This window comes from Xenopus laevis, chromosome 1S, assembly GCF_017654675.1.
Source record: "Xenopus laevis strain J_2021 chromosome 1S, Xenopus_laevis_v10.1, whole genome shotgun sequence".
NCBI lineage: Eukaryota > Metazoa > Chordata > Amphibia > Anura > Pipidae > Xenopus > Xenopus laevis.
The window spans coordinates 58,003,646-58,015,767 of record NC_054372.1 but is presented as its reverse complement, the minus strand read 5'-3'; positions in this window follow the sequence as shown (position 1 = coordinate 58,015,767).

Sequence of the window (12,122 nt, the reverse complement as noted above, 5' to 3'; positions counted from 1 at the left end):
CAGATGTACCTTGAAGTGGTCCAGATCCCACCCAACAGAGTGGTCAGGGAGAAGGAGTTTAGCCTGACACCCTATCCACTGTGGTTCCTTCACTGAAGCTAATCAAGAAGTCTTTGGGAAGCTACTCCCTGCAACAGATCCTCGATGGAGCACAAAGCTGCTGTTGCTATATAATCTGTCTATCTCACTCTCCTAGAAAGTCTATAACAGATATAACCTAATTCTATCTAAACTCATTCACTGGGTTCCCTGGGCGGTGGCTTTACTGGGCCTTGGTGTACCCAGGCTCAATGAACACAACCAGTAGGTAAGGACACTAGCGTCCAAAGAGGAAGATCCACCCCTTTCCAAACACTATATGGAAGTGTGGCAGGAAGTGGTCATTACACCTCTTGGCCAATAACTGATAGGTGAATACTTAAACTAGATACATGGGCTTTTGCCTAGTAACTAGGTGAAAAGGAGGAAGGGTAGGGATTTAAAGCTATAGGAGCATAGCAAATCCTATAGGCCCCTACACTACTGTTAAAAGTTATTATACTGGAGCCACAGAGTTTCTTTCTCTCCTTTGTTCTTATTAGTTCAGAAATGTGACATTATTGTTTCGCAGAATGGATATTTTATCAGTTTTGTGAAATTGAGTTTTCATTTTTTTGATAGAATAAATCCTATACTACAAAATCTTTCTGTCACAATCATCTTTTTGCCATTCTGTCATTAAAATCTAGCTCAACATGCATTAGTTAGTTACACCATTATATATTCTGCCTGTTTTTTTACATAATAAATTCTGTAAGTAACTTTGCACATAGCTGAGTCTGTTACATGTATGTTGTACATTTGTTAGGCAGATTGCTTGTTAAGATTTACAAAATGCAGTTTGTAATGATATCCAGGGCCGGAACTAGGGGTAGGCAGAAGAGGCACCTGCCTAGGGCGCAACGAAAGGGGGGCGCTGGGCAGGTATCTGACTTTTGCCTACCCCTTATGTTCGCTGCTCTCCCCGCCTTCCACCCCTCCGTCGTTCCTCCCTGCCTCCCTCCCCTCAGTCACTTTCCCCGCCTCTCCCCTCCGGCGATCTTCTTCGATTCTGTGCATGCAGATTCGCGCATGTGCACGCGAGCGTAAGTTTGCGCATGCGCAGATTCGCACAGGCGCCGCTACTGCCCGGCTTGCCTAGGGCACCTGGACAGCGTGGCCCGCCTCTGATGATATCTTTTTGTAGATTTTTGTAGATTTCTTTAATAGAATTCTGTGTACAAGGGATATTTTTGTATACAGAATATATTTGGGACAAATGGCAACCCATATAATTGGCACAATATTTGTTCTATCATGTGCTCTGGGATGCATGAACTTGGCAATGCATTTATTTTGTTCTGAAATATTACACATATACTGGGAGTACACACTTCTTAAAAAGTGTTTTATATGAAATTGCTACTGCAATTATACTGCAATGAGTTCGTCACCACCCCTAGATGGCATGGGTATCCCTACCAGAACATGATACCCATCTAGACATGAAATTTCACATTCTGGTGGGGATCTTTTCAATGCCCAGGATCTTTTCAATGTGACTCTTTACTCCATCCCATTTACTGAGGAATTATGTTAGAAGAAACCATCCTTGACACAAAGGGGTCTATTTTGCTAACATTTACATTTTTATTTTTCTCACAAATCTTTTAAAATATGTCTTTTTTGTATTCTGCTAAAACTCTAATAATTTGAGCTATATTAAGGGGCAGATTTATCAAGGATCGAATTGAAAATTTAAATTTTGAAATTCAAATTTCGAGTTAACTTTAGTGTATTTTACTAGGGAATAGTCTAAATTCGATTCTAGTTTTAAAAAAATTCAAAAATTTTGAAATTTATCATGTATTGTCCCTTTAAGAATTTGAATTTGATTATTCACCATCTAAAACCTGCTGAATTAGTGTTTTGGCCCAGGGGGGGCCTCCTACAATCGATTTGGAGTCGTAAATTTTGATTGGTCTTTTTTTTTTTCAAATTGATGGGAGTTTTTAGAAACTCTCATAAACTCGAAATTCAATCGTTGATTGTAAAAACCACAACAATAAACACAAAAATCCAAAAATGTCTCCAAGTAAAAGCAGTCAAGGTCCTATACAAGTCAATGGGAGCTGCTCCTACTGGACCATTTTTAATCAATTTGGACTTTTAGAGGTTTCCTGATTTATTTTTTAGCTAATTGTCAAAATTACTAAACTTTTTTTGGTTTTTTTTGATGTATTCATATTATTTAGCGGATAATTCATCATTTTGTTTTTTTTTATTTGTGCTTTTTATATTAAGATGTATTAATAACCTTCATGGCATTCATGGTTTTAGAGAAAATTTGTTTATTTGTGGTTTTAAAAAACATAGACACATGGGCAAAAGATAGCACAAACCACAAATTTAGACAGACAAGTTCAATAGCCCTGTACTATCATCTGCTATTCCTCTCTGGTATATCTATGGTATCACCCTTCTTCACACTGTACACAACCCAAGCATTGCTCACCTCTTATAAAGGCATATGACTCTACTATAATTTTCTGCTGTGGCGATTTGTTGCCACCGGTACCTCATTAATGTTATTAATTCCTTGGTAAGACTGGTGATTCTTTGTCTGGGTTTTCAAGGTTGGTTCACAAATACATGTTTTTTTGTTGTGTTTGGGGGGTTTTTATGTCCATTTAAAAAAAAAAACCACGTTGTTCAGAGCTTTGTGATTGCAGCTAAGTATGTTCCTCGTCATTTATTTCTATATAGTGTAACTAGCAAATTATGTAGGGCTTTGCTTTTCAACGTTCACCATATAATTTTTTCTTTTTCATTTCCTTTCTCTACCTATACTCCTTTACTCCCTTTATTTTCCCTTTCCCTGTCTCACTAATACATGTGGTGTGCTGATGTTTATGAGATATTCAGTCTCATGGCACTAAATAACCCCAGACAGAGCCAGAACATTGGAATGTTTTTACATTACAGCCTGCCTGAGATCAGTTCAGTGCCATTTTCCATGCTTTTCTTCCTTAAATCAGCATTGCCTGATGCAACACATCTACACTCTACACAAATGTTGCTGAAGCTTTTCTAAATGCTTCTGACAGGGGCCAGGGAAGCCACGTGCTGGGAATTAAACACTCTGGGAAAGAGCAACTATACAAAAATAGATTAAAAGAAAAAAAACAATAGTACAGTCCTACTGTAGCCACAAATACAGCCAAGGGAAATCTGGCAGTGCCATTCAATCTTCATGGGCGTTGCAGTCGACATTAATAAACAGAAACAATTTCTTCTTTCGAGTGAAGCATACTTAGAAGACTCTATTCATTTAAGGTCCAACATAAAAGCAACATGTAGCGGATATCAAAACATAATAAAGAAAATGCTAATTAATACTGCGTAGAAAAATACTCATTTACTGTATGAACAATAATTGATTAAAACAGTTACTGGTGTATTATAGAGGTCATTTGCGGCCTCAACCAAAGTTGTGGTCGCATAAAAATTCACATAGTGGTTGGGCGAGTTTATGCCATTAAGGCCTCTTACACGTGGGAATTTTTGCCCTGCGCTCCCCTGAGTTCCGTTTTAATTGAAGGATTAAATGCATCTGATTATGGGCACATACTCTTGCAGCTGCTTGTAAAGGGAAGCGCAGAGCAAAAACTCCTGTGTTTAAGAGCCCTAAATGTACTTGCATCTAAGTACCTTTAAAGGGCACCTGTTTGGCTAAAATGTTATGCCCAACCAAAGGTGCAGGCTAATAGAGCCTTTTTTTTTTTATTTCAAAAAATTTTCCCCAGCCAGCGCTAGGACACTCACACTGGGAGGGAGCTCCTGGTGCGAGTGGCCATGTCAGTCAAATGCACTTCTGATGTCATGCACAGATCATAGTGTGCATGCATGCATGCCCCAACATGGACGCTCGTACCAGGAGGTCCACCCCGGTGCGAGTGTCCTAGCGCTGGTGTGGAGCAATGTTTTGATAAAAAGCTTCTGTTACCCCCAACTGGAGTGCTGGCTCAATTAGCCCACACCTTTGGTTGGGGATAACAAACAGGTACCCTTTAAGTTGTGAATGAATCTTTATTTATTACATGGAAGTGAAAAAGACAATCTGTAAATATACTGAGTATTCAGGTATGGGATCCATTATATAGAAATCTGTTATCCGGAAAGCTCTGAATTACAGAAAGGTCATCTCCCATAGACTCCATTTTATCCAAATAATCCAAATTTTAGAAAACTATTTTTTATTTTCTCTGTAATAATAAAACCTTGTACTTGAACAAAGATATAACTAATCCTTATGGAAGCAGAACCAGCCTATTGAGCCATGTGAATGTTTTTTTTTAATATCCTGGGGAAGGTACTCTAATAATATGCATATTTTCAATTTTATTAGGACCAGAGTTGTGTTTGGATTGATTTACCTTCATAACTATTTTTTTTTGGCTAAGTCCTAAAAATCCCATGCAAACATTGGATGGAGAAAATGACATTTGTCACAAGAATGGAATGACTTTTATCTTTCCTTTATGGAAACAGTACATGGTCATATGGTTTCAAGAACATATTTTTGGATCTTAGAACACATTACAGATATACCACATCAAAATTTGTCTGTTAATTATTGCTGGCTAAAAGCAAGCAGAATAAGATCAAATTATTCATCATGTGAATATATAAAGGACATAGAGGGGCAAATTCACTAAGATTCGTAGTTGCGCCAAGCGTAACTTCGCCGCACTTCGCCAGGCGCAGTTTCGCCAGCGCTTCGCAAATTCACTAATATCCGAAGTTGCACTCAGGGGTAGCGTAAGGTTGCGAAGTTGCGCTAGCGTTGATTCGCTAAGTAAAGCAAAGTTACGCTAGCGAAGGCTAATTTGCATACGGCGCCAAATTCAAATTTCAATGGAGGAATACGTATCAGCACTACAAATGGCTACACATGTGCCCACTGTCTAGGTAAGTTGCCATGAGTCAGGAAATGTAGGGGGGAAGGAGGGGAGCCCCAAAAAAAATTTCGATCTTTTTCAGCCTATCACCCATAATGTAGAAAACACGCCAGTGTTTTTTGGGTCTTAGAAAGATTTTTGACTTTTTTTGAAGCAATCCCTATCTACTCTATTGCGCTTCGCCTGGTCTGAGGTGGCGAAGGAAGTCTAGCGTAAAAGGTAGCGTTCAGTACACTGCGCGCGTTAGTGAATTTGCGTAGTTACGTCGCTAGCGAAACTTCGCCAGGCGTAAGGGTGCGAAGTAACACTAGCGAAACTACGCCAGCGTTCGTTAGTGAATTTGCGCAGTAACGAAAATGCCAAACGCTAGCGAAGTAACGCTGGGGTTCGGTGCTTCGGCGCTTAGTGCATTTGCCCCAGAGAGTTTTAGGGGTGGTAGGAATTTTACCGATTTGAATGCTGACCCCAAGTAAAACCTACAGCCTAAAGATACAGTTTATTGTATGATACCACCTATCACCTTTGCTTGCAAAATGGGTAACCAAGTTTAAAGTGAAGGGACACTGAAAGGATTACATGGCACAGCTGAATTCTATATTATTCCACATCAAATGGTATTGTTAAAACAGCCATCAAATTACATTTACTGAGATAATAAGATTAGATCATATTATTATTAAAAAGTTCTCTCTATACTCTTGAGTCCCCATTTTGTGATGGTCTGTGCATTCCCTCGCCTGACCTCATCACCTGACCAGAAATATTGCAGCTCTAACTGTAACAGGAAGAAATGTGGAAGCAAAAGACACAACTTTGTTAATTGGCTCATGTGATCTAACATGTATGGGTTTGTTTGTGTGCACTGTGAATCCTAGGATCCCAGGGGGCGGCCCTTATTTCTTAAAATGGCAATTTTCTTTTTAGGATTATCCAATGGCACATATTGCAAAAAAAGTATATTATTATAAAAATGGTTTATTTATATGAAGCAGGGCTTTACATATCAGCTGTTTTATGAAATATAAAGACTTACATTGTCCAGGGATGTAGTTTTCCTTTTTAAAAAAAATGGATTCACACTCGAGTAAGTGCACTTAGTTTGAAATAAGAAGTGTACAGCATAATCTACTGTATATCATTGTAACACTATTTTGGGCTATTTACACCAACGGGGTTAATCGCTAGCTAGTAAACTAGAAAATGGGTTACACTTGACTCTAAGGCAGGGCCTTCACAAATTGGAAGAAGTGAAGGTGCAGTGTAGTGCAACTACAACTCCCACAGGCTACTGTGCATAAACCAATAAAGAAATGGGCACCAGGAGTTTCTCGCAGTCAAACAGAACAAACTTTTATTTGTCATAGACAAAAATCCACAGGTTGCCACAGAGGCCCAACACATAATTATGATAAGGCTACACCATGTCCCTCAGAGACAGCACAGTGGAACTCCTGAGGCGATAGCATAAGACCTTTATAGATACCCTATCAGGATCTCAGCACCGTGACCTGGATCCTCACACGTTGTATCAGGGAACTCACTAGCCCTAATTCCCTATTAGGCTGTGTGCCTATACTATAGACCAGTCTTGCCTGAGGGGAGAGCTACCTCCTTACTATCCCTCCTAGTTGGAGCAAAGCTGCTCTTGCTACCTAACCAACCTATCTTAGTCTCCCAGAGAGTACTATTACAGGTAGTATCGTATCATTAGCTGCCCTCATTCAAGGGGTCCTTACTCTCTCTTTAGAGTTTCAGGTCCCTCCAGAACAAACTGGCTTTACTGGGCTTTGTTGCACCCAGGCTCCCTGGAAACATCCAGCTGGATCAGCAACCAGAAGCAAAAGAAGAAGATCCATCCCTTCTCATTCACCAGGAAGCAGTCACAACATCTCTTGGCCATTAACTGGGATATGTAAATCACAACTAGCTACATGGGCATCTGCCCAGCAACTAGGGAGATCAGGAAGTGTAGGGATTTTAAGCCATAGGGGCATCTTAACCCCTATGGGTCCCTACATCAGGATGGGGAAAAAACTACCTGGTTGTAATTTCTAGAATTTCAACATAATTATTTCCACTAAAACATTCTCATTGCTGACAATGAGCATGATGACAATGGGAGCAGACAGAGGGTAACTTTGGGGTGATTTTTATACTAAATAATGTTAGCTGAACCAACCCCCTTCCCCCCATGCCATTATTCCTAGTTTGTATTCAGTCACAGGATCATGTTGCTGACTTGCGATTACTCACTGGTTGGGTTTATGAATATACAATCCAATGTCTTCTCTGTGGAAGCTGCCTGAGTTCTGTGGAGTTAGTATGACATTCACAATGTTGTCCTCTGAAAATTGCAAAGACTATTCCTTCAGGAGCACAATCATCTGCAATGAAAGCATTAATATATGTGGATTCATTATATTTCAGACATGAAAATTAGATAACCCCTGTATAAAATATTTCAAAAGCCTTTCAGTAGTGTAATTCTCCAAAGCAGCAATATTCAGCACTTTCAGGATTTTGTTATTCAAAGCCAGTTTCAGCAGCATGGTCCTGGAAAATCAATTTGCTTTTTTATACATTTCTTAGAAAATATATGTCTCAGGAGGCTGAATGGGCAGGTATAACGCAGTAGGACTTATCCCAAAATACGTTAGTAATGGATGGATGAAAAAATGACACATATCAAAAGAGAATCAGGTTTGTTTTACTTACATTTTACTAACATGTATTGGTGCTATCCATTTTACACTTTTTTTAAATAATTCAGTTTGCGTAAGGAGCAATTACTGGGCCTAAGGATGCAATCCTAATCATAAATTGCAAACACTGGGGATATTCGCTGGAGATACAATATTTTTTTTAAATTTCCCCATTGATGATGAAAATTTGCATGAATAAAGGGGAGGGGACAGGGGCGACAAACGGCAGCGGGCCTAGGGGCGCCCTCTATGTAAATCCGGCCCTGATTGTAGGGACCCTTAGATTTGGGTTACATTACTCAGGCAGTTCCCCTTTAGTATTTGGACGCCTAAGGGTCCTTTAGTTAACTTAGGCAGCTATGTCCCTGGCTGGCTAGTTCACGGAGATTGTCCACTAGATGGCACTGCTTGTCAATATAAAGGGGTTTAGCACCATGTGGTCGGGGTCTGTCCTGGGGGACTTTGCCTTCAAAGTGCTTGTGAACTATGACCTTGCCACTGTTCTCTCTGTTAATAAACAAGTTATAGTTTACTGCAAAGAAACTGTCTGGCTGAATATCCTGCTGCATTGATCTACACCAGGTACAGGGAGTTGCACTGGTACACTGGGGGTCCGGGGCACACTACAAGCAGTTTTAGCCTGGTCACACACAGACTTAAAGGGGACCCGTCACCCAAAACAATTATTCAAAATCCTATTTTATCACATTAGTCAAGCAAAATGAACTTAAATTACACTGTATGAATTATTTGAATCTTGTTTCCTTCAGTCTGGGAATTCAAAATAATAACAAGCAGGCAGCAGCCATTTTTTAAGGAAAGCCTTGTATCATCTCAGAATCATGTTTGTGCACCAGAATGGGGGACCCGATGTCCATTCCCATGCCCTGGCTACACAATTAAATGGTTAAGAGAACTGGGGGAATGTGGGGAGAGCAGTGACATCTAGGAAGTGCTGAATGGAAAGTGAAAGTAATTGCCTGCCCCGCCTCTATGCCCATGGCATAGAGGAGGGGCAGACAATATTTGATTGACAGCTGAGATTTTTAAATAAGGTTACAACAGCTATGAATGCTTTAATAAAAAATAGAAATTGGATTTCAAGTTTAATTTGAAAAGGACTTTTATTATACAGATTTTTGTGTCTGGGTGACAGGTCCACTTTAATACACAGCAAAAGTACACTTAAGTGTGTGCTACAGAATTATGGTAGATGTTTCAAAGAATATGTTACTGGGAATATCATGATGTGTTTAAGCAATAAATATATTGCTGAGTCTGCAATAAAGGGGATTTCTTATTTAAAGGGATACCGGCACGTTCCTATGAAAATCATATTAAAGCTTAATACTCTTTTGCAGCTGTTGGTTATGCTGGGCTGGGGGGCTGCACCCCATAGGCTAGTTATGAATAAAAACAATACTACAGCCTATGGAAGGACTGCATTGCCTGCAACCAATCTAAAACAACTGCGGAAGGGTCGCCTTCACTAAAGTGAGCTGGACTGGGAGTTGTTTTGGTGGGCCTTGCGAATATTTTGCATGTAACATCTCTTTTCTGATACTGACATTTTCTGTATCCCTTTAAAATTAAATTTTAGCATGCTCTGCATTTTGATAATTCATTTTATATACCGCTGTCATTTTTGAATATATACCATGATCTGATTTCTAGCATCCCACTCACCCTAGCAACTATGGTGCAGTATGAATGACTGGAAGATGAATAAAAGAGGGCCAGGAGAGCAGCATAAATCCTAAAAGAATTATGATATAAACATAAAATCTATTTCAGAATCATTTTGTTGCTATGAATCACTTTACCCTCCACAAGTAGATTTTTCACCATGTTTCGCCCATAGACTACAATGCATTATGTACAGACAGTAAAATCCAATTAGCCCTGCATATTAAACAGGTTCCCTTTCAGCAACAATTGCATTCTCCAACTTTGAAGCAGATTGTGTTTTAAAATGTTAAAAACTTGGGTCAATAGAAATGTTAAAAAAAGTTGGAATGTAATTCATATTCTACTCATCATCAGTGGGTCTACCAACTCTCAAAAAATTGAAAAACTCGAACTTGCGAAAAATTGCTTACATTTTGTCTAGCTCAATTCCTACTGACTTCTACATGCCAGCTTTTAAATGCCAAATTGTTTGTTTGTTTTTTTAATTTGCACTTCATAAATCTCAAAAATATGAGTGATTTTGAATATTGCTGTAAAAACTTGTGTAGGGCCCTATAGGGATACAGGCCCTATAGAGTTAATCTTTTCACCATTTCCTTGGGTTATTGGGTAGAATCCCTGTTACAGAATAACCTTTACAGTGATAGGCTGAGAGATTTGATGACACGACACTGCTCTGACACACTCCTATATAGTGTGTACAGGGAGTGGCCTCTTCCTCTTTTGCCTCTGGATGCTGATCCAGCTGGATGTGCTCAGGGGGACTGAGTGCAATAGGCCCAGAAGAAGGCATTTGTCCAAGTCGGGGACCAGGTAACTGGTGAATGAGGAACAGATATACTAGGCAGACTTGTCATAGTCTCTCTAGGAGAGAAAGGCAGATAGGATAGAGAGAAAGAGCAGCTGAAGCTCCAACAAGGATTTGCAGTAAGGGAGTAGCTTCCCAGAGGCTCTGTGTGTTGCCTCCAGTCAGGGACCTCAGTGAAGAGGGACTGTAGGGTAGAAGCTGCTTCCCTGACAACTTCCAGGAGGGAAAGGTTGTACTGCATCTTCCTGTGTACTCTCTGTGTGAGCCTGCCTTGTTCTGTGTGAACTCTCAATATGCTGTTTTCCTCAACTCCTGCGTGAGTATTAAACCTGTGGTCATTTGCCCTTTTTGGCATAATAAACTGTTCCTGATTGTTAAGAACCTCCTGGTGCCCAAGTTGTTTTTGTGTGCACAGTAGCCTGGGGGGGATGTAGTTGCACTACACCATAGAGGGAACACTTCCACTTAGCGAAGGCCCTGCCCTGGGTGTAAGTCACGTGTAACCCATGCTCTAGTGTTCTAGCTGGTGAATTAACCCCGAGTGGCCCAAATAGGTGTTACACTTGGTTTTGAAAACTGATTAATTCGCCCCTAACTCTCTCTTCTTCCACTTTCAAACTCTTGTTTCCCATCTCCCTAGCTTGTCCCAAAAAATATTATTTCCCTTTATTTTAAAAGCCAGGCCCTTAATTTTGCCTCTGCACATTGGTCATTGCATTTAACACTACTTTTTTTCACCTTGGCAGGTCTGCAGAATGGAAGATAAATAGGGATAGGGTTTGCCCAGAAAGAGAATCAATAACTAATCATTCTGCCAATAAAAAACATTTTGCAATCAATCTCCTTTCTGGCTGCAAGTAAACATACAAAACAGTAAAAAAGCAACAGTAAAATGAACATGGACTGTGAGAAACATTTACTGTATGTGGTTTGTGATCTCAGGATGTTTGTAAAATGCCCCTTATACAATAAGGGTAGTGTCTTTGTATAAAAAATATCATATGATAAAGAAAAATCCTTTTTTAAAGTAAATTATGCCTACCTTCAATGGTAAGTTCACTTGATAGGTTTCCTGATGTGGTGCAAAAGTAATATATCTTATTAAGCTACTAAAGCCGCCTGAATGTTATATTAATTGCTGAGAATGGTTCATTAGGTTTTATATATTAAGTTAAATGCTCAAGCTCATATTAATTCCCCTAACAAATGCATCAGTGTCTTTCTGACATTTAACAATAATTTTATTTACTTTTGGACAGCAAGATGTGATGATTTTTGCCAAGAAAATGAAAAACTGCAGTGTAATTAAATATTAATCAGTTGGGTAAAGATTTAAGATCCCTTTAGAATGCCATGATCATCTGTTTTTATTAAAATAACAAAATGGTTCCTTGCTTATAATCCCAGTATTTTACATGACTTTTTTTTAAAGTACCAGCTGTAGCAGATATTTTCATATTAAAGGCACACTATCATTGGATTCAAAAATATAGGTATGGGACCTGTTATCCAGAATGCTCAGGACCTGAGGTCTTTCCGTTATTTGGGTTTTCATACCTTAAGTCTACTAGAAAATCATTTAAACATTAAGGCGGTTATTTACTAAAACTTGTTTTTTTTGTTCATATTTTACCAGAAACAAACTCGACCTAACTCCCATCCACGAATTTGGCTTATTTACTAATATTTCAGGTCGAAAAAATTGGATTGCGAAAAATTCAAATTTTTCAAGGTTTAAAAAAAACAATAAAACTAGGGTCTATGGGAGACATTGTACCTACCATTTGGAGCTTCCTGCATAACGGGTTTCCAGATAACAGATCCCATACTTGTATATACATTTTGTTTATGGATCAAACTCATTTATCTGACTAAAAGGAGACAAAGGGGTAAATTTACTTACCTCCGAAAATCTGCCAGCGCTGGCTTCACGCACATAGCAAC